Source organism: Salmo salar, chromosome ssa15 (assembly GCF_905237065.1).
Source record: "Salmo salar chromosome ssa15, Ssal_v3.1, whole genome shotgun sequence".
Classification (NCBI taxonomy): Eukaryota; Metazoa; Chordata; class Actinopteri; order Salmoniformes; family Salmonidae; genus Salmo; species Salmo salar.
The window spans coordinates 69,590,429-69,615,068 of NC_059456.1; the positions used below are offsets into that span (position 1 = coordinate 69,590,429).

The 24,640-nt window shown below is 43.6% G+C and overlaps 1 protein-coding gene across 4 annotated transcripts in view; it reads right to left on the reverse strand.

The window, feature by feature from the left end:
* The window catches only part of LOC106572237 (ephrin type-B receptor 2), a 60,501-nt gene that overhangs the window by 35,113 nt on the left and 748 nt on the right, over window positions 1–24,640 (reverse strand). The gene's annotated exons all lie outside the window — the stretch shown is intronic.

Consider the following 24,640-nt stretch of genomic DNA (forward strand, 5'->3'; position numbering starts at 1 on the left):
AAGACTATCATGTATGTTGGTGGTGTAAATGTACATTGCAATGTCCCTCAAAATGGCTTTCTTACATTTCATATGATTCCAGGCTCTTCCACCATGTTTCCCACATGTTCAGACTACAGTGCCTTCGAAAAGTGCTCAGGCCTCTTAACTATTTCCACATTTTGTTATGTTACAGCCTTACTCTAAAATGGATCAAATTAAAAGAAATCCTCAGTAATCTACACACAATACCCCATTATAACAAAGCAAAATCAAGTTTTTAGGAAGTTTTGCAAATGTATAAAAAATAACAGAAATACCTTATTTACATAGGTATTAAGACCCTGTGCTATGAGACTCGAAAATTGAGCTCAGGTGCATCCTGTTTCCATTGGTCATCCTTCAGATGTTTCTACAACTTGATTGGAGTCCACCTGTGGTACATTCAATTGACATGCTTTGGAATGGCACACAACTGTTTATGTAAGGTCCCAGAGTTGAGTGTATGTCAGAGCAAATACCAAGCCATGAGGTCGAAGGAATTGTCCGTTGAGCTCAGAGACATGATTGTGTCACGGCAAAGATCTGGGGAAGGGTACCAAAAAATGTGTGCAGCATTGAAGGTCCCCAACAACACAGTGGCCTCCATCATTCTTAAATGGAAGAAGTTTGGAACCACCAAGACTCTTCCAAAAGCTGTCCGCCCGGCCAAACTGAGCAATCGGGGGTGAAGGGAGGTGACCAAGAACCCGATAGTCACTCTGACAGAGCTCTAGAGTTCCTCTATGGAGATGGGAGAACTTTCTAGAAGGACAACCCAAACTGGGGTACCATCGGGGGTACCAACAGTTCCATCGGGGGTACGCCAAATAAAAATGTTATTTGTAAATAAACATATATATATTTTATTGTTTTATTTTATTTTTTTAAATAACAATTTCTTCACATTTTCAAATAGTTCATTTATATTTTCCAAAGGGGCAATACATTTGGGTGAGGTTTTTCTCTCGCCTGAGTAGCCTCGTTTCACTGCCAAAAATCAAATTAAACCATCTAGTGTTCAGCGAAATAACAACACAATGTCAAATACAGGTAGCCTAGTCAAATAATTAACATCCAATCACATTAACCGTTACTCTCTCGCGGGAATTCCACTAACGGTCCGTATGTAGCCAGCAGTGCTACACCTGCATCTGTCGACGATACAAGTTGTTCTGGTTCCACAAGCACATCCAATGCTAGCATCAGTAATTCTACATTTGTTGTTAGCCCAGCTAGCATGGACACTGACAGTTGTGAATATGATGCAGCTGAAGAGTTACTGCCCCGGAAAGCACCGAACAACAGACAGGGATGTTGGACCATTGAAGAGACGCAAATATAATGAGAACTACATTGATTTGGGGTTCACTTATATTGGGAGTAGTGCCTTTCCTCAGCCACAGTGTGTTATATGTGCACACGTAACCTCGATGAAACCTTCACTCGTGCGCAGACATTTAGAAACAAAACATGCCAATTTGAAAAATAAGTCACGGGAGTTTTTTGAGAGAGAATTAAGACGACTTTCGAGTAGTAAGACATGTATAAAAGCAACGGATATCATTAATAAGAAGGGGTCAGAAGCGTCTTATATGGTGAGCTACCGAGTGGCTAGGACAGGCGAGCCTCATACTATTGTGGAGGACTTAATTCTTCCTGCTGCTGCGGATATGGCTGGGACAATGCTGGGGGAAAAGGCCAAAAGAACTATACAGACAATGTCTTCATCAAACAACACTGTTTCACGACGCATCAGTGACATGGCAGGAGATGTTTTTAAACAATTACTGCTTCGCATACAAGCCAGTGAATTCTATGCGTTACAGCTGGATGAGTCAACAGAAGTGGCGGGCCTGGCACAGCTCCTGGTATATGTCCGTTATGTTTATGGGGGGTCAATTAAAGAAGACATCCTCTTCTGCAAACCACTGGAAACCAGGACAACAGGAGAGAATATTTTTAAAATACTGGACAGCTTTGTGACATCAAATGGACTTTGCTGGTCAAGATGTGTTGGTATCTGTACTGATGGCGCAAAAGCCATGACAGGGAGACATAGTGGAGTGGTAACGCGCATGCAAGCAGTTATCCACTGAGAGGTTCTTGCTGACAAAGGAATGCCTGACCTTGTCACGTCCTGGCCAGTATAAGGTTAATTGTTTTTGTAGTTTGGTCAGGACGTGGCAGAGGGTATTTGTTTTATGTGGTTCGGGGTGGTGTGTTTGTGTAAAGGGTGTTTGATTTAGTATTTCCGGGTTTTTGGTTGATGGTCTATGTGTTTGTATTCTATGGTTAGTCTAGTGTGTGTGTTTCTATGTTTGGTTAATTGGGGTTGGGACTCTCAGTTGAAGGCAGGTGTTTTCTATCTGCCTTTGATTGAGAGTCCCATATATTAGGGTGTGTTTGTGTTTGTTATTTGTGGGTGATTGTTCTGTGTTGAGCTTTGCTTTGCAGACTGTCAGTTTATCGTTCGTTTTCTTGTTTGTTGTTTTTGTATTCGTGTTGATTTAATTAAATGTTCAAAATGAACAACTGCACACCTGCTGCGTATTGGTCTACCTTTTCCGATGACGATTTCGCATTATCGTCAGAAGACGAAGATACTTGTGACAGAATCACCCACCAACTATGGACCAAGCAGCAGAAGAAGGAGCAGAGGGACTTCGAGTTGGACTGGCGGGAGAAGTGGACCTGGGAGGAAGTTCTGGACGGGGCCGGACCTTGGCACCAGGCTGAGGATTATCGCCGCCCGCAGTGGGAAATTGAGGCAGCCAAGGCAGAGAGGCGGAGGTACGAGGCCAAGTACGCGCTGAGGGAGAAGCACGAGAGGCACCCCCAAGAAATTATTTTGGGGGGGCACACGGGTAGTTTGGCTAGGCGTAAGAAGAGCCGGAAGCCAGCTACCCGTGGTTATATGGAGGAGCGTATGGGGTGGAGAGCGCTATGTTTCGCTGAGGAGCGCACTATCTCACCCATAAGCACGCACAGTCCGGTGCGCGTTATTCCAGCCCCTCGCAGGTGCCGTGCTAGAGCAGGCATCCAGCCTGGTAGGAGGATGCCTGCGCAGCGCATCTGGTCGCCGGTACGCCTCCGAGGACCAGGCTACCCAACTCCCGCTCTACGCACGGCTACCATCAGGCCCCTGCACAGCCCAGTCTGCCCTGTACGAGCACCCCGCTCGTACAGGGCTACTAGTTCCATCCAGCCAAGGCGGGTTGTGCAGGAGGTAAGATCTAGACCGACTGTGCGCCTCCATAGCCCTGGGTTTCCAGCTCCTGTCTCTCGTGCGGACCCGGAAGTGCGTCAACCCAGTCCGACTCGTCCTGTTCCGCTCCCCGCACTAGCCTGGAGGTGCGTGTACATAATCTGGTAAGCCCAGTACCAGCACCACGCACCAGGCTACAAGTGCGTCAACCCAGCCACGCCAGTCAACAGTCACCAGAGCTGCCCGCCAGTCAACAGTCACCAGAGCTGCCCGCCAGTCAACAGTCGTCACCAGAGCTGCCCGCCAGTCAACAGTCGTCACCAGAGCTGCCCGCCAGTCAACAGTCGTCACCAGAGCTGCCCGCCAGTCAACAGTCGTCACCAGAGCTGCCCGCCAGTCAACAGTCGTCACCAGAGCTGCCCGCCAGTCAACAGTCGTCACCAGAGCTGCCCGCCAGTCAACAGTCGTCAGAGCTGCCCGCCAGTCAACAGTCGTCAGAGCTGCCCGCCAGTCAACAGTCGCCAGAGAGGTCAGACTGCGCTGAACTGCCGGAGTGGCCAGACTGCGCTGAACTGCCGGAGTGGCCAGACTGCGCTGAACTGCCGGAGTGGCCAGACTGCGCTGAACTGCCGGAGTGGCCAGACTGCCCTGAACTGCCGGAGTGGCCAGACTGCCCTGAACTGCCGGAGTGGCCAGACTGCCCTGAACTGCCGGAGTGGCCAGACTGCCCTGAACTGCCGGAGTGGCCAGACTGCCCTGAACTGCCGGAGTGGCCAGACTGCCCTGAACGTCCCGAGTTGCCAGACTGCCCAGACTGTCCCGAGTTGCCAGACTGCCCAGACTGTCCCCAGTTGCCAGACTGCCCAGACTGTCCCGAGTTGCCAGACTGCCCAGACTGTCCCGAGTTGCCAGACTGCCCAGACTGTCCCGAGTTGCCAGACTGCCCAGACTGTCCCGAGTTGCCAGACTGCCCAGACTGTCCCGAGCTGCCAGACTGCCCAGACTGTCCCGAGCTGCCAGACTGTCCCGAGCTGCCAGACTGCCCCGAGCTGCCAGACTGCCCAGACTGTCCCGAGCTGCCAGACTGCCCCGACAGCCTGGAACGGCCTGAGCCGGAGCCACCTCCAGAAATAGGTGGGTTGGGGAGGGGGGGTGTAGCACAGTGCCGTCGTTGACGGCAGCCACCCTCCCATCCCTCCCTTTAGAAAAGGGGACTTTTTTTTGGTGTTGCTTGGGGTTATTTTTTGTTAAGGTGCTTCTGGGGTAGCACCTTTAAGGGGGGGGGGTACTGTCACGTCCTGGCCAGTATAAGGTTAAATTGTTTTTGTAGTTTGGTCAGGACGTGGCAGAGGGTATTTGTTTTATGTGGTTCGGGGTGGTGTGTTTGTGTAAAGGGTGTTTGATTTAGTATTTCCGGGTTTTTGGTTGATGGTCTATGTGTTTGTATTCTATGGTTAGTCTAGTGTGTGTGTTTCTATGTTTGGTTAATTGGGGTTGGGACTCTCAGTTGAAGGCAGGTGTTGTCTATCTGCCTTTGATTGAGAGTCCCATATATTAGGGTGTGTTTGTGTGTGTGATTTGTGGGTGATTGTTCTGTGTTGAGCTTTGCTTTGCAGACTGTCAGTTTATCGTTCGTTTTCTTGTTTGTTGTTTTTGTATTCGTGTTGATTTAATTAAATGTTCAAAATGAACAACTGCACACCTGCTGCGTGCGTATTGGTCTACCTTTTCCGATGACGATTTCGCATTATCGTCAGAAGACGAAGATACTTGTGACAGACCTATTGAAAGACGTTTTGGACACTACAGTGAAAATTGTTAACTTTGTTAAAGCAAGGCCCCTGAACTCTCGTGTATTTTCTGCAAAATGCAATGATATGGGCAGCAACCATGTAGCGACCATGTAGCACTTTTACAACATACAGAAGTGCGCTGGTTATCAAGGGGCAAAGTATTAATTAATTAATTGAGAGTCGAGCTTAAATTTTCTTTACTGACCATCATTTTCACTTGTCTGACCGCTTGCATGATGACAAGTTTCTCACACGACTGGCCTATCTGGATGATGTTTTTTGTTGCCTGAATGATCTGAATTTAGGAGTACAGGGTCTCTCCGCAACTATATTCAATGTGCGGGACAAAATTGAGGCTCTTCTCTGTCTGCATTAACAAGGACAACACACAAGTCTTTCCATCAAGCTTACGGACAATGTCAAATGTGATATAGCGAAGCACCTGAGTGAGTTGGGTGCGCAATTACGCAGGTAATTTCCCGAAACGGATGACACAAACAACTGGATTCGTTATCCCTTTCATGCCCTGCCTCCAGTCCACTTACCGATATCTGAACAAGAGAGCCTCATCGAAATTGCAACAAGCAGTTCTGTGAAAATTAAATTTAATCAGAAGCTACTGACAGACTTCTGGATTGGGCTACGCTCAGAGTATCCTGCCTTGGCAAATCGCACTGTTAAGACACTGATGCCCTTTGCAACCAAGTACCTATGTGAGAGTGGATTCTCAGCCCTCACTAGCATGCAAACTAAATACAGGCAGAGACTGTGTGTGGAAAATGATTTAAAACAGAGACTCTCTCCAATACAACCCAACATTGCAGAGTTATGTGAATCCATTCAAGCACACCCTTCTCATTAACCTATGGTGAGTTATTCACAATTTAAAAATGAACAGATAAAGATGTATATGTAAGATGGCTAAATAAAGAGCAAAATGATTGATTATTATATTATTATTTGTGTCCTGGTTGTAACGTCTGCCTCCAACTCACACTCTCAAACACATAGATCTCCTGAACGCAGCTCACTTTCCAGCCCACTTTCCAGCTCACACTCTCAGACACATATATCTCCTGAACGCAGCTCACTCTCCAGATCCCAATCACCCGAATTCTGATCACCTGTTCACACAACTGTATGTCATTTACACACACTATTTAGTTCAGTTCTTTGCACCCCATCATTGTGAGGTATTGTTTGTTTTGTTACACGGTCTAGTCCGAGCGCTGTTTATTTCCGTAGTAGTCCTCCCGTGTATCATAGTTTTTGGCCATCCTCACTAACGACGCCTTTTTGCCTATTCCCTGCCTGTACTTTTGCCTATCAGATTTCCTGTCGTCAACCTCTTGCCTGATCTCCCAGACTACGTTATTAGCCTTTTCCCTGCCTGTACTGTTACCTTTTTGGAGTCCCTTTGTATGACCTTCTGCCTGCCCCTGGACCCAGCTACCTGCCTCCTCCTGTTATCCTTTACTATGAAACACCTGCGGCGCCCCGCGCTTGAAACCAGCACTCTGTCTCCCAACTTACTCATTACACTGGTCATATAAGTGTTCTTTGTCACTTCTCATGAGCTAGGTTGTGACAAAAACTCACACTCATTCTATTGTTTAATAAATGTATCGTATAGTGTGTGTGGCAGGCTTACAATGATGGCAAAAAATAACATTTGAGAGTGCGCTGACCCTAGTGCTAGAGGGGGTACGCAGCTGAATGTTTGAAGGGCTACGGGACTATAAAAAGTTTCGGAACCACTGTGGTAGAGTGACCAGATGGAAGCCACTCCTCAGTAAAAGGCACATGACAACCCGCTTGGAGTGAGAAACAAGATTCTCTGGTCTGATAAACCCAAGACTGAATTCATTGGCCTTAATGCCAAGTGTCTTCCTCTGGAGAAAACCTGGTACCATCCTTACGGTGAAGCATGGTGGTGGCAGCATCATGCTGTGGGGATGTTTTTCAGTGGCAGAGATTGGGAGACTAGCCAGGATCAATGCAAAGATGAACGAAGCAAAGTACAGGGAGATACTTGATGAAAACCTGCTCCAGTGCACTCAGGACCTCAGACTGGGGTGAAGTGAAGGTACACCTTCCAACCTGATCGAACGTCTCTGGAGAGACCTGAAAATAGTTGTGCAGCAACACTCCCCATCCAACCTGACAGAGCTTGAGAGGATCTGCAGAGAAGAATGGGATAAACTCCCCAAATATAGGTGTGCTAAGCTTGTAGCGTCATACCCAAGAAGACTCGAGGCTGTAATCGCTGATAAATGTGCTTCAACAAAGTACTGATTAGATTGTCAGAATACTTATGTAAATGTCATATTTCTGTTTTTTTATGTTTAATACATTCACAAACATTTCTAACCTGTTTTTGCTTTGTCATTATGGGGTATTGTGTGTAGATTAATGAGGGGAAACAACTATTGAATCCATTTAAGAATAAGGCTGTAATGTAACAAAATGTGGAAAAAGTCAAGGGGTCTGAATACTTCCCGAAGGCACTGTATATTTTGAGATAGTATATGACAGAGTGCAGTTTTTTATTACTATTAAAGTCATATTTATCGGTGACCTTAAGTCTGAATATTGATTAATTGACCGCATGGGTCATGAAGTGTGGTTTATCCAATTTATGTCGTCTAATATAGTGTGTTGTCAACAATTAAATAATATGAAATAATATTTTTCACCAAAAGAATACTTAAAAAAAATATATATATATATATTCTTAGTCCACCATACTTTTTAATGGAATATTAAACTGCCTGGTTGAGCACATTGTTACAAAATTCTAGCTTTTAGCCTTTTTACATTTGAACTATTTATTTTCATATTGTCATGTCCTGACCAGTAAAGGAGTTATTTGTTATTGTAGTTTGGTCAGGACGTGGCAGGGGGTGTTTGTTTAGAGTGTTTCGGGGTTTGTTGGGCTATGTTATTATGTAAGATGGGTGTTTGTTTAGAGTGTTCCGGGGTTTTTGGTCTATGTTCTAGGTTAGTGTTTTTCTATGTTCAGTCTAGTTTTTCTACTTCTATGTTTAGGGTTTGTTGATTGACCTTCAATTGGAGGCAGCTGTTCCTCGTTGCCTCTGATTGAAGGTCCTATGTATAGGGGGGTTTGTGCTATGGGGGTTTGTGGGTAGTTGTCTCCTGTTTTGTGTCTGTGCACCTGACAGGACTGTTTAGTGTCATTTGCTGTTTTGTATACGTGATTTGTTTGTTTTTCCTTCTTTTAATTAATAAAGAGAATGAGTATACACGTTCCCGCTGCACCTTGGTCCAATCCTTGCGACACCCGTGACACATATTCCTACTCATTTCTACTAACAGGAATGGTGCAATATTAATCCCTCACCAAATTAATTCCTGCCTTTTATCCCATATCTTCGGTGACTGATTTTGAGTTTTCTTAAAGTTAGAGTGCCACAACGCTCAACTGCAGCAACCGAAAAGTATCCACATTTTATGAATTCATACAGGAGGGAGTGGGGAGCTGACCAAGTTCAAGTGAAGATTGTTTTCATACCCACTTCTAATTCCATTGTCAAAACATGCTCTACAGGCCGGTTGAGAATATGGTCAAAGGAATAGACAAATCCCCCATTATCTACCGCCCCATAAGTTATCTTAAACCAGAATTAAACACGCGAGAGAGAAATAAAGTTATAGCGGTCTCTCTCTCGCTCTCTGGCTCCACGTCCCCCTCCCCACCGCTTGACTCCATCTGTCCCTGCATTCCTGTAATATAGAGCTCTCTTTCCTTCTCTCACTCTCTTTCTCTCCATATTTCAATGAAAAGTAGGGCACCGAGGAGGAGAGAGTAACTAAGTCCAGCACACATAATCCTTGCAGGCTGCGCCACGCTCTGTACGCCACACTGGATTAAACCCAGGGGACACATCGCTGGGCTTCACTCACTGGGTTTTATGTCAATGTGCCTCCCGCCGCACTGCAACTCCCAGTCCCACATTTCTTATTTATCCATTTTATGGCCGTGCTTCTTCTGCTGCTTTTATATATATTTTATTTAATTTTATTTAACCTTTATTTAACTAGGCAAGTCAGTTAACCTGTCTGGGCTAGGGGGCAGTATTTTCACGGCCGGATGAAAAACGTACCCAATTTAACCTGGTTACTACTCCTGCCCAGTAACTAGAATATGCATATAATTATTGGCTTTGGATAGAAAACACCCTAAAGTTTCTAAAACTGTTTGAATGGTGTCTGTGAGTATAACAGAACTCATATGGCAGGCCAAAACCTGAGAAGATTCCATGCAGGAAGTGGCCTGTCTGACAATTTCTTGCCCTTCTTGATTATCTCTATCCATTAGAGGATCTCTGCTGTTACGTGACACTTCCTACGGCTCCCATGGGCTCTCAGAAGGCGGCAAAAAGCTGAATCGTGGCTTTGCAGGCTCTGGCTGAAAAAAAGTAGGGCGTTTGGGTAGTGGCTGGTTACAGTACTGTGAGACTCAGGCTCGTGCCCGCGTCGACAGAATGCTTTGTTTTCTTTCGTCTGTTTACCTAAACGCAGATTCCCGGTCGGAATATTATCGCTTTTTTACGAGAAAAATTGCATAAAAATGGATTTTAAACAGCGGTTGACATGCTTCGAAGTACGGTAATGGAATATTTAGAATTTTTTTGTCACGAATTGCGCCATGCTCGTGACCCTTATTTACACTTCGGATAGTGTCTTGAACGCACGAACAAAACGCCGCTATTTGGATATAACGATGGATTATTTTGGACCAAACCAACATTTGTTATTGAAGTAGCAGTCCTGGGAGTGCATTCTGACGAAGAACACCAAAGGTAATCAAACTTTTGTAATAGTAAATCTGAGTTTGGTCAGGGCTAAACTTGGTGGGTGTCTAAATAGCTAGCCGTGATGGCTGGGCTATGTACTCAGAATATTGCAAAATGTGCTTTCACCGAAAAGCTATTTTAAAATCGGACACCTCGATTGCACAAAGGAGTTCTGTATCTATAATTCTTAAAATAATTGTTATGTTTTTTGTGAACGTTTATCGTGAGTAATTTAGTAAATTCACCGGAGGTTTGCGGGGGGTATGCTAGTTCTGAACGTCACATGCTAATGTAAAAAGCTGGTTTTTGATATAAATATGAACTTGATTGAACAAAACATGCATGTATTGTATAACATAATGTCCTAGGTGTGTCATCTGATGAAGATCATCAAAGGTTAGTGCTGCATTTAGCTGTCTTCTGGGTTTTTGTGACATTATATGCTAGCTTGAAAAATGGGTGTCTGATTATTTCTGGCTGGGTACTCTGCTGACATAATCTAATGTCTTGCTTTCGTTGTAAAGCCTTTTTGAAATCGGACAGTGTGGTTAGATTAACGAGAGTCTTGTCTTTAAAATGCTGTAAAATAGTCATATGTTTGAGAAATTGAAGTAATAGCATTTCTAAGGTATTTGAATAACGCGCCACAGGATTCAACTGGCTGTTGAGTAGGTGGGACGAATTCGTCCCGCCTAGACCAGAGAGGTTAAACAGGTTACTACTCTGGCCCAGAAACTAGAATATGCATATTATTCATAGATTTGGATAGAAAACACTCTGAAGTTTCTAAAACTGTTTGAATGGTGTCTGTGAGTTTAACAGAACTCATATGGCAGGCAAAAACCTGAGAAAAATACAAGCAGGAAGTGGAAAGTCTGAGAATTGTAGTTCTTCTTTTGATTTTCTATCGAAACTACAGTGTCTGTGGGGTGACGTTGCACTTCCTAAGGCTTCCATTGGCTGTCAACAGCCTTCAGAAAGTGGTTTGAGCATTCTCCTGTCACTGGGCAGATAATAGGAGCTCAGTTTCTGAGTGGACTGCCTGGCAACAAAGGGATTGGATATGTGCAGTCACACGAGCACGCCGTTCCTTCTTTTTCTTCTTGAATGAATATGCTATTGTCCGGTTGGAATATTATCGCAATTTACGTAAAAAATACCATAAAGATTGATTTTAAACAGCGTTTGACATGCTTCTAAGTACGGTAATGGAACATTTTGACTTTTTGTCTCTGGTTCCGCGCTCGCGCGTTATGCCTTTGGATAAGTGATCTGTACGCACGAACAAAACAGAGGTATTTGTACATAAATATGGATTATTTTGAACAAAAACAACATTTCTTGTGGAAGTAGCAGTCCTGGGAGTGCATACTGACGAAGATCAGCAAAGGTAAGAGAATATTTCTAATACTAATTCTGAGTTTAGGTTGCCCCGAACTTGGCGGGTGTCTTTATAGCTCACCGTGATGGCTGAGCTATGTACTCAGAATATAGAAAAATGTGCTTTCTCCGTAAAGCTATTTTAAAATCTGACACAGCGGTTGCATCCAGGGGTAGTCTATCTATAATTCTTTAAATAATTGTTATATATTTTGTCAACGTTTATGATGAGTATTTTTGTAAATTGATGTGCACATTCACAGGACGTTTTGGTGGGAATACATTTTCTGAACATCATGCGCCAATGTAAAATGATGTTTTTGGATATAAATATGAACTTTATCGAACAAAACATACATGTATTGTGTAACATAATGTCCTAGGAGTGTCATCTGATGAAGATCATCAAAGGTTAGTGCTTCATTTAGCTGTGTTTTGGGTTTTATTGACACATGTCCTTGCTTGGAAAATGGCTGTGTGATTATTTTGTCTATGTCCTCTCCTAACATAATCTAATGTTTTGCTTTCGCTGTAAAGCCTTTTTGAAATCGGACAATGTGGTTACATCAAGGAGAAGTGTATCTTTAAAATGGTGTAAAATAGTTGTATGTTTGAGAAAGCTGAATTATGACATTTTGTTGTTTTGAATTTGCCGCCCTGAAGGCTAGCGTCCCACGTAGCCCATAGAAGTTAAGAACAAATTCTTATTTACAATGACGGCCTACCCCAGCCAAACCCAGACAACACTCGGCCAATTGTGTGCCGCCCTATGGGACTCCCAATCACGGCCGGATGTGATACAGCCTAGATTCAAACCAGGGACTGTAGTGACGCCTCTTGCACTGTGATGCAGTGCCTTAGACCCCTGCGCCACTCGGGAGCCCAATATTATCATTGTATTAGCATTGCATTATATTAGCATTACAGGGGAACATCCCAGGGTTGTGACATGTTCCACTAAAGCACACACAGAGACCAGCCTGCATTAGAGAATGAAGAGAGATGGCATATTTGGACTAAATGGTTCAAATCATCTTGGCTCATGCATGTTCTGCCAAGGCTACAAATCGAATCAAAGTGCAATATCTATTTGCTCAGGTTGATAACAACAGCACATTATTAATACTGATGATGCTCATTCAATATCTTGGTGCATCCTGAAAGATTACGATGGTAAGAAATTGTGAAATTATGCACTTGACAAGTTTGCGAGATATTTACCGTCTGAAGAATGGGGCCTTTAATATCTAAATAAATGATCTCTAAGCAGATGTTATTGCATTATTCGGAGTAGACATTCTCAAGACCAGAGCCTGTGAATTTATACTGGCAGGTAGTCAGCTAAGAATCAAAACAGTCTTATGCAATTTGACATCTTTAAAATCATTGTCTGTTTTCCCAAGAGGAACAATGGGAAATGTCATGGATAGCTCTTAAAACTTGCTGAATAATTCATGGAGGGTAAATTAATTCACAGCATAGCTTTGAGCCAACATGACATGCTCCAGTTGAAAAGCCTTCACCACCTGCCTGCCTGTCCAAGTGGCCATACTCTCAAAGGAATACAGTAGGCTGCCGAATCCACTGTGTCAAGACCTAGACACATTTCTTCAATCGTCTCTGGTTTTGGCATTTGTGTGAAAAAGCACATTGGACACGTCCATTGCCCCATATCAAGCCATGTCAGGAAAAGAGTTGTGAGCATATGTAGGAGATGTGGGAAAGCTTACATTGAAGTGAATATAGGAAAATGAAAGTAATTTCTTCCCAAATAATTAGCATTTGATCAATGTGGTAATTCTGGACCCATGTTGGACTCCAATTCCTTTGGAAAAGAAAGTTGGTTTGGTTGACCTGTCAAATAAGAACCAGGTGCCCTCAACAGGTATCAACCAGGCACTACTCACAAAAAACTGCCATTTTTGTTTGTGTGTATATAACAGTTTGTCCAGCGAAGACAAGAAGACTGGACTCTGCACCATTGTAACAGCTGTGACTGTACTTCATAACTCTCTTGCGTTGTGTTTTTAAAGAAAGGACTGTCCAGCCAGCGAGGATCCGTGTACGGTTCAGCGAGCCCAGTTGATTTGTAGTTTATTCTGTCAATAGATTTATTTGTCTGTTAGCATGGAAATAACTGAATTAGCAGGGGCTAATGCGACCAATACAATTAGAGCATGCTAGCTAACTCACTCTTTCAGCAATAGCATACAAAACCAAATCCCAGGATGCCCCCAATATCTAACAGGTACCGCACACATATATACACCAGGACATGTATCTAGTGAACTCGTACACATTGTAAATATGAAAATAGAATACAGTATTTCAGAACGTGACATACCGCTTGCATGTCAATATCAGACTGGGAAGAATTGACGTTCGATCTCCCTCTATCTGCAAGCATGACCAATAGCATAACTCCTTATTGATATGTAAATTCAACAAACCAATAGGAATACATAAACATCAAATACATATTTCTGCAGTGTCAAGTGGAAACATAACCAACCCTGTTACACATACTCCAGCCCTAAATGTACCTGATGAACCTCACAGGACATCCAACAAAACATTTGTTTTCCTTATCCCACTTTTGCTGAACAAGTTAAATGTTGATGAAATAACTCCTACATAATGAATGAACCCAAGCCATCCCAAAGTTTGCAAACAAAACAAGCATAGTGATGTAAGTAAAAGTGATGTAAGTATCTAGGCAGCAAAAATAGACTTAACTAGATTTGGATACAGCACTGTAAAGATATGCGCTGAGAGTCGGGAAGCAAGTTCAGGGAGTGAGTGTTTTAACAATTGAAACAATACAAAACAAGAAACACGAACAACACACAGACAGGAAACTGAAACAGGAATATTGACGGCTGGGGAAGGAACCAAAGGGAGTGACATATATAGGGCAGGTAATCAAGGAGGTGATGGAGTCCAGGTGAGTGTCATAATGCACTGATGCATGTAACGATGGTGAGAGGTGTGCGCCATAACGAGCAGCCTGGTGACCTAGAGGCCGGAGAGGGAGCGCACGTGACAAACACATAGCTTATCTGCGTATTTTTCAAGTCCTTTCAGTTTTTGGTATGGGTAGGCAATATACTGTAACAATACAAAAGAAGTTAAGAAATGATGATTATTTTTAAAATGAGGCTAAAGTACTGTATATCCATTTCCATTCAATGGACAGACAAATGCTGCATACTGTCATACCCTGATCTGTTTCACCTGTCTTTGTGCTTGTCTCCACCCCCCTCCAGGTGTCACCCATCTTCCTCATTATCCCCAGTGTATTTATACCTGTGTTCTCTGTTTTTCTGCTGCCAGTTCATTTTGTTTTTCGTAACAGCATTTTTTCCCGTGCTCCTTTCTGTCTCTAGTTCCTGTTTCTAGCTTTCCTGGTTTTTGACCATTCTGCCTGCCCTGACCCTGAGCCTGCCTGTCATTCTGTACCTTGTCACACCACCCTGGATTACTGACCTCTGCCTACCCAGACCCTGAGTCTGCCTGCCATTCTGTACCTTTCGGACTCTGCTCTGGACTACTGACCTCTGCCTGCCCTTGACCTGTCGTTTGCCTGCCCCCCTGTTTTTGTAATAAACTTTTGTTACTTCGAAACAGTCTGCATCTGGGTCTTCTCCTGAGCCTTGACACACACTGATGTATTAGGATTGTGTCAGTAAATTACCTTCTTTCGTATGCTACTGCTAATGGGAGCAGCATAGAACATTTTCGAGAATTGGGGAATTGGGACCCATTGATTTTCTAGTGCTCCAGTTCTGTCACTCTCTCTGTACTGTTAGAGGGTTTATGATATATTGGGTGGGAAGACACTTGACTGGTGATGCTTACATCACTGACACAATACACTGGATCAAGTACATTGAACTCAAATTAACTTGCAGTTAAAGCTGTGTTAAACTTGCAACAATAAATGTAGGGCTCCATTCCATCAAAAGCTGAAATTGTTTTCTGCCCGAGAAACCAAGTGTGTGTGCACTCTCCTTCCAATCAGTAACATTCATCAAGTCAAGAAAAACATAGTGACTGCATAACATAAAGGGTTTAGATGTGCAAACTTTAAATAATATTTATCTTATGTTCTCCTGTTTTTCACACAACTGACATAGATTACTCTATGTCTGAATGTTTACACACAAGTATTTTAAGTTAGGATTTATCCTTGTAAGGTCACATAAACACTACTTGTCCTTGGAATGAATTGATAGAATAATGTTAAAAATATATATATATATAAAAGAAATGGCAAGTAAACTGGTAGGCCCACTCTGGAAAAATGGGAGTTCACTAACGTTGATAAGAGTAAAGTAATAGGGAGGTTTATAGCTCTGCTGCTGATCTTTACAGTTAGCCCTCACTGTTTTGACCAAGATATGATGATGGCACCGGAGGGGAAGGCTGCCGTCTTAACGGCTCTTAACCAACAATGCTATTTTGTTAGTTTTTTTCGCGTTGTTCGTAACTTGTTTTGTACATAATGTTGCTGCTACCATCTCTTATGACTAAAAAGAGCTTCTGGACATCAGAACTGCGATTGCTCACCTCAAACTGGACGAAGAGTTCTTCAATGAGTCGGACAGGAGGGATATAATACAGACATCCGACCAGGCCCAGATCCCCGTTATTCGCTGGAGAAGGAAACTGAGATTTAGCGGAAAGGGTCAGGGTGCCTTGTGAGGATCAGGCAACGAGTGGCTAATCTGCCCTTGCCTTCCGTCCTGCTCGCTAATGTTCAATTGCTGGAAAATAAATGGGACGAACTGAAAGAACGTTTATCCTACCAACGGGGGTGACCAGTGAGCTGAGGTAAGGCAGGGCTTTACCTAGCAGAGACTTGTAGATGACCTGGAGCCAGTGTGTTTGTCGACGAGTATGAAGTGATGGCCAGCCAACGAGAGCGTACATGTCGCAGTGGTGGGTAATATATGGGGCTTTGGTAACAAAACGGATGGCACTGTGATAAACTGCATCCAATTTGTTGAGTAGAGTGTTGGAGGCTATTTTCTAGATGATATCGCCGAAGTCGAAGATCGGTAGGATGGTCAGTTTTACGAGGGTATGTTTGGCTGCATGAGTGAAGGATGCTTTGTTGCGAAATAGGAAGCCGATTCTAGATTTAATTTTGGATTGGAGATGCTTAATGTGAGTCTGGAAGGAGAGTTTGGTCTAGCCAGACACCTAGGTTTTTGTAGTTGTCCACATATTCTAAGTCAGAACAGTCCAGTGTAGTGATGCTGGACAGGCAGGCAGGTGTGGGCAACAATCGGTTGAAGAGCATGCACTTAGTTTTACTTGCATTTAAGAGCAGTTGGAGGCCACGGAAGGAGAGTCGTATGGCATTGAAGCTCGTCTGGAGGTTAGTTAACACAGTGTCCAAAGAGGGGCCAGAAGTATACAGAATGGTGTCGTCTGAGTAGAGGTGGAGAATCACCAGCAGCGAGAGCGACATCATTGATGTATACAGAGAAGAGAGTCGTCCCGAGAATTGAACCCTGTGGCACCCACATAGAGCCTGCCAGAGGTCCGGACAACAGGCTCTCCGATTTGACACACTGAACTCTATCAGAGAAGTAGTTGTTGAACCAGGCGAGGCAATCATTTGAAAAACCAAGGCTGTTGAGTCTGCCAATAAGAATGTGGTGATTGACAGAGTCGAAAGCCTTGGCCAGGTCGATGAATACGGCTGCACAGTAATGTCTCTTATCGATGGCGGTTATGATGTCGTTTAGGACCTTGAGCGTGGCTGAGGTGCACCCATGACCAGCTCTGAAACCAGATTGCATAGCAGAGAAGGTACGGTGGGATTCGAAGTGGTCGGTAATCTGTTTGTTGACTTGGCTTTCGAAGACCTTAGAAAGGCAGGGTAGGATAGATATAGGTCTGTAGCAATTTGGGTCTAGAGTGTCTCCCCCTTTGAAGAGGGGGATGACCGCGACAGCTTTCCAAACTTTGGGAATCTCAGACGATACGAAAGAGAGGTTGAACAGGCTGGTAATAGGGGTTGCAACGATTTTAGCAGATAATTTTAAAAAAGAGGGTCCTGATTGTCTTGCCCGGCTGATTTGTAGGGGTCCAGGTTTTGCAGTTCTTTAAGAACATCAGCTATCTGGATTTGGGTGAAGGAGAAATGGGGGACGCTTGGGTGAGTTGCTGTGGGGAGTGCAGGGCTGTTGACCGGGGTAGGGGTAGCCAGGTGGAAAGCATGGCCAGACGCAGAAATATGCTTATTGAAATTCTCAATTATAGTGGATTTATCGGTGGTGACAGTGTTTCCTAGCCTCAGTGCAGTGGACAACTGGGAGGAGGTGCTCTTATTCTCCATGGACTTTACAGTGTCCCAGAACATTTTTGAGTTTGTGCTACAGGACCTCACTCAATGACCTGTACATGGCCATAAGCAAACAGGAAAATGCTCATCCAGAGGTGGCGCTCCTAGTGGCCAGGGACTTTAATGCAGGGAAACTTAAATCAGTTTTACCTCATTTCTATCAGCATGTTAAATGTGCAACCAGAGGGAAATAAATTCTAGACCACCTTTACTCCCCACACACAGACGCGTACAAAGCCTGCCCTCCATTTAGGCAAATCTAATTCTATCCTCCTGATTCCTGCTTACAAACAAAAATTTAAGCAGGAAGCACCAGTGACTCGGTCTATAAAAAAGTGGCCAGATGAAGCAGATGTTAAACTACAGGACTGTTTTGCTAGCACAGACTGGAATATGTTCTGGGATTCTTTCGATGGCATTGAGGAGTACACCACATCAGTCACTGGCTTTATCAATAAGTGCATCGAGGACGTCGTCCCCACAGTGACTGTATGTACATACCCCACCCAGAAGCCATGGATTACAGGCAACAATCGCACTGAGCTAAAGGGTAGAGTGGGACTCTAACCGGAAGCATATAAGAAATCCCGCTATGCCCTCTGACGAACCCTCAAAGAGGCAAAGCGTCAATACAGGACTAAGATTGAATCGTACTACACCGGCTCCAATGTGGCAGGGCCTATTACAGACTACAAAGGGAAGCCCAGCCGAGAGCCGAGAGCTGCCTAGTGACACGACCTACCAGACAAGCAGAATAACTTCTATGTTCGCTTCGAGGCAAGTAACACTGAAACATGCATGAGAGCATCAGCTGTTCTGGACAACTGTGTGATCACGCTCTCCGCAGCCGATGTGAGTAAGACCTTTAAACAGGTCAACATTGACAAGGCCGCAGGGCCAGATGGATTACCATTACGTGTACTCCGAGCATGCGCTGACCAACTGGCAAGTGTCTTCACTGACATTTTAAACCTCTCCCTGACTGAATCTGTAATACTAACATGTTTCAAGCAGACCACCATAGTCCCTGTGCCCAAGAACACTAAGGTAACCTGCCTAAAAGACTACTGACCCATAGCACTCACGTCCAGATGATTGTGGAGATGACTGTGGACTACAGGAAAAAGAGGACCGAGCACGCCTCCATTCTCATAAACGGGGCTCTGGTGGAGCAGGTTGAGAGCTTCAAGTTCCTTGGCGTCCACATTACCAACAAACTAACATGGTACAAGCACACCAAGACAGTCGTGAAGAGGGCACAACAAAACCTATTCCCCCTCAGGAGACTGAAAAGATTCAGCATGGGTCCTCAGATCCTCAAAAGGTTTTACAGCTGCACCATCGAGAACATTCTGACGGGTTGCATCACTGCCTTGTATGGCAACTGCTTGGCCTCTGACTGTAAGGCACTACAGAGGGTAGTGCGTACGGCCCAGTACATCACCGGGGCTAAGCTTCCTGCCATCCAGGCCCTCTATACCAGGCGGTGTCAGAGCAAGGCCCTAAAAATTGTCAAAGACTCCAGCCACCAGCCACCCTAGTCATAGACTGTTCTCTCTGCTACAGCATGGCAAGCGGTACCGGAGCGCCAGGTCTAGGTCCAAGAGGCTCCTAAATAGCTTCCACCCACAAGCCATATGACTCCTGAACAGCTAATCAAATGGCTACCCAGACTATTTGCACTGCCCCCCGGAACGCTGCTGCTACTCTCTGTTATCTTCATTGGGGTAGGGGGCAGTATTTTGACGTCCGGATGAAAAGCATACCCGTAGTAAACTGCCTGCTACTCAGGCCCAGAAGGTAGGATATGCATATTATTAGTAGATTTGGATAGAAAACACTCTGAAGTTTCTAAAACTGTTTGAATGATGTCTGTGAGTATAACAGAACTCATATGGCAGGGAAAAACCTGAGAAAAAAATCCAACCAGGAAGTGTGGAAATCTGAGGTTTGTAGTTTTTCAAGTGATTGCCTATCTAATACACAGTATCTGTGGGGTCATTTTGCACTTCCTAAGGCTTCCACTAGATGTCAACAGTCTTTAGAACGTTGTTTCATGCTTCTACTGTGAATGGGGAGAGAATAAGAGCCATTGGAATCAGATGACTGAGAAAATGACATGAGCTCAGACAGTGGCGCCCCCGTGAGAGTTAGGTGTGTTCCTTTTCAATTCTGAAGACAATAGAATTGTCCGGTTGGAATATGATCGAAGATTTATGATAAAAACATCCTAAAGATTGATGCTATACATCGTTTGACATGTTTCTACGAACTGTAATATAACTTTTGGGACTTTTCGTCTGAACTTATTGCGCGAGCACAGTGCTTTTGGAATGCTGGACTGAACGCGCAAACAAAAAGGAGGTATTTCGACATAAATATGGACTTTATCGAAACAAAACAAACATTTATTGTGGAACTGGGATTCCTGGGAGTGCATTCCGATGAAGATCATCAAAGGTAAGTGAATATTTATAATGTTATTTGTGACTTCTGTTGACTCCAAAATGGCGGGTATCTGTATGGCTTATTTTGGTGTCTGAGCGCTGTACTCAGATTATTGCAAAGTTTGCTTTCGCCGTAAAGCTTTTTTTTTTAATCTGACACAGAGGTTGCATTAAGGAGAAGTGTATCGATAATTCTTTGAATAACTGTTGTATATTTTATCAACGTTTATGATGAGTATTTCTGTAAATTGATGTGCTCATTCACCGGAGGTTTTGGGAAGCGAAACATTTCTGAACATTACACGCCAATGTAAAATGGGGTTTTTGCATATAAATATGAACTTTATCGATCAAAACATACATGTATTGTGTAACATGAAGTCCTATGAGTGCCATCTGATGAAGATCATCAAAGGTTAGTGATTCATTTTAGCTGTATTTCTGGGTTTTGTGACACCTCTCCTTGCTTGGAAAATGGCTGTGTGGTTTTTCTTGTCTAGGCTCTGCCCTAACATAATCTAATGTTATGCTTTCGCCGTAAAGCCTTTTTGAAATCAGACACTGTGGTTGGATAAACGAGAAGTGTATCTTTAAAATGGGATATAATAGTTGTATGTTTGAGAAATTTGAATTATGAGATTTTTGTTGTTTTGAATTTGGCGCCCTGCTATTTCACTGGCTGTTGGCGAGTGTGTCCCGCAGGTGTCCCGCTAGCGTCCCACATACCCCAGAGAGGTTATTATCTATGCATAGTCACTTTAATAACTCTACCTACATGTACATATTACCTCAATTACCTTGACACCAGTGCCCCCGCACATTGACTCTGTACCGGTACACCCTGTATATAGCCCCGCTATTGTTATTTACAGCTGCTTTTTAATCATTTGTTATTCTTATCTCTTACTTTTTTTTGTATTTTCTTTAAACTGCATTGTTGGTTAAGGGCTTGTAAGTAAGCATTTCACTGTAATACCTGTTGTATTCGGCGCATGTGACAAATACAATTTGATTTGATTTGATCTCCCTCCCCATGGTTATTTGGGGCACGGGTGTGACGGCGACCAGGGTAGATCCTGCCTCTGTCACTGGAGTGCTCACCTCAGTAAACCTCAGAACAGTGTCATTCTTCAGGGTTTCCCACTATCCAATGTCAATTACTTTTCAAGGACTTTTCAAGGACGAAAGTTTTTCACTCACTGGTGATCATATAAAGTCCCAAATGGACCACATCCTGATTCTGTTCAAATTAAAAAATGAGTGCCAAGCCTTGTATAATGACAATGATTTACTAAGCCTTTGCCACAGTGAAAAGTTTGCTCCTGTTGTTATTCAGAGGGAGCAAAATTAATCAAAGGAAGCATTTTACATTCAAAGGTGTCAATGTTCCATAGGTGCAAAACCTTAACAAATCTGTTTTAGATTTGTTTCTTTGGCACATGTGCTTGCAGTTCCAGAATGGGTTCATTCACTGTACCCAATGTCCATCTTGTCTGGCGAATGGTTGTCTGGCTATAATCCAACCTGGAAACAAGGATAGACTCATAACAAATCTATGACCATAACTACGGTATAAATAGATTGTAACATTTACATGTTACACTGTTAAGTGTCTCAGTCATGTAAGTGTAACCACGTTTTGCAACCCCACCATAGGGAAGAAGGAGAAGTAGGTCATTGGCTGTTTTGATGCTAAATATTTTCTGTCACTGCTCCCAGAGGGGAAAGAGTAGTGCACCGAAGAGCAGCATTACACTGAATATTGATTGACTTCCAAAGAGCAGAATGGCTATGTTTCTTTTGGAAGCAAAAGGCAAAGGTGTAATGTCAACACTTTGGTTTATACTGAAAATATAAGTGAAGAAAATATGATTCAGGGATTTTTATTGAACTTATGTTTAAAATAAGTGGTTTGTTTTGTCTGGAACAAATAGACAGGTAAGGGCTTAAGGTGGACCAAAATGGACTCAGTCAGTTGCAAGTCGCAAGTCATTGCTAAAAAACGTCAGTAAAGAGGAAATAGAAATAGATCATCATAACAAATAGTTAACGACCATAATGTATAATCATCCACCCCCCAAAAAAACAGCTATCTAATGCATGGCATGACTATTTGTTGTGATATTTGACCATAGTAAAAAGTGTATAGATAGACCAAAGAGGTGGATGGAAAGGAGAACCATCAAACAGTAGCCTACTGCTGCTGTGAACAAGACATTTTGTATCACACAGTCCTCGACAGTAGGCATGGATAGGAAGAGAGCCTTCTGTATGTTTCATAAAAGCAAAAACCAGTCGTGAAAATATAAAAAAAGGAGTAGTGTTCAAGGTTGGAACTGCAGAGCAACCCAAGTACAGCCATTCAGCAATTACATGTCAAACATTTACAGTTGCACTCCTCTTCTCTGGATAAAAAATACCTACATTCACACGCATGGGTACCATCTGCATCCAACTGGCATGTGTAACTAACCAACCACTACAAAGAACCCAGTCAGGTAAAAAAAGAAATAAAAATGTCTGTGGTGTGACAGAACATAATGGGGAGAGAGAGATAGAGTGAGAGAGAGATCCTATATGATTTCTCAGCCAGACTATGCAAGCCAATGCTGAGCCAATCGCTCTTGACGTGGCTGAAATCGGTCAGGTCTGCCCAGCTTACATAAAGGCTTGGGAACATGGACGCTGTGCAGCCCAACAAGGGGGAGGGAGCGAGGTCTCACAGCTGAAACAGAGGGACGGGAGGGGACAGCAGGCTGGGAGAGCAGAGCAAGCAGACGTCACATCGGCCCAGAGCTGACAGACAGACATCACATGATCCCACACAACTCAGATATTTTTGACTGACTGAAGCAATTGAGGGGAATTATTAAAAGGCATCTAGACCTATAGATTTCTTTTTCGTTTTAGTCAGGAGGTTGGTGACATCGTAATAGGCCTGGGACATGCATGATGTTATAGACATAAGCACAACAGTCACAGTTAGGCAGCCATACTGTTAACCAGTAACACATTTGTTAAGTAATTTTCTGTGATTTTTAACACATAATCTTGCTGTGCATGAACCATGTAACTAAGGTAAAATGTCACATGAAGGCCTAGTAGTTACTCTATACTGTAACTACTTCAGTGACTGCAAAGATAGATAAGTAACAATTATTCTTAATAACTTAAAATGTCCTTTCACTGTTAATTACCGGTTTAGTTAATATGTCATTGCAATTTGTTACACTGTCGTTACCAAAGCAGTAGCCTGACGACTCACGCTAAATTTTGTGTTCGCAACATACTTTAATCTGAGACTGCCATCATTGAAGTCGTTCGTTGTGACGAGGGGCACGAGGGGTGTTGTACAAAACAAAGTCATCAGAGATTGGATGGTCTCTAACAAATCAGATTACAAAGCCAATGACACATTTTCAACCCGCCACTTTACTCACTTGTGTTCTTGCTCCGGCCCAACCCATCGGTTTCTGGACCAAACAGGCGGCCCCAAATGTGTTTGCATTTGGTGAAGGGTCGGGGAGGTACTCAGATCCAGACTCAATGCGGAGAAGAAAATAACATCCGTGGGTGTGACGTAGCGTTTGGCCCGGAGCAAGGACTCTAGGTAGCCAGGCAAGTAAATGAGGAAATCCTGAATCTCTAAGTTATTCTGCCATAAAATGGTCAAAACTCAGAATAAGTAGCTTTAACTCTCAACTCCTGAAAATCCAAAAGACAGGCCAAACACACCACAGGGCCAGAACAGTTTTTCAATCCAAAAGACAGGCCAAACACACCACAGGGCCGGATCAGTTTTTCAATCCAAAAGACAGGCCAAACACACCACAGGGCCGGATCAGCTTTTCAATCCAAAAGACAGGCCAAACACACCACAGGGCCGGATCAGTTTTTCAATCCAAAAGACAGGCCAAACACACCACAGGGCCGGATCAGCTTTTCAATCCAAAAGACAGGCCAAACACACCACAGGGCCGGATCAGTTTTTCAATCCAAAAGACAGGTCAAACACACCACAGGGCCGGATCAGCAAATCAATCCAAAAGACAGGCCAAACACACCACAGGGCCAGATCAGTTTTTCAATCCAAAAGACAGGTCAAACACACCACAGGGCCAGAACAGCTTTTCAATCCAAAAGACAGGTCAAACACACCACAGGGCCAGATCACTTTTTCAATCCAAAAGACAGGCCAAACACACCCCAAGGCCGGATCAGCTTTTCAATCCAAAAAGCCTTTTTGCGCTGGATTTAGCCATCATGGGTCAGTTATGCATCCACACATCCGATTCATCTTTCATTAAATACAGAAGACACCTGTGCTGTGGAATGACTGAGAGAGCATATAACTCAACACCTCACCAACACATCCCATGGAGTGCTGTTCAGAGGGAATATTTGCTTGTTTTAAAATGACACTAGTACAAATAATAGGATATACCTATGTCATAAAGATATATTACCATGTTATTGATATATGTTTGTGTGTATGTATGTAGGCCGTCATTGTAAATAAGTATTTGTTCTTAACTTGCATAGTTAAATAAATGACTCGAGACGGGGTTACAGGGTTACATGGTTTGTTCAATGCAAGTAACCCCCCCCACACACACACACAC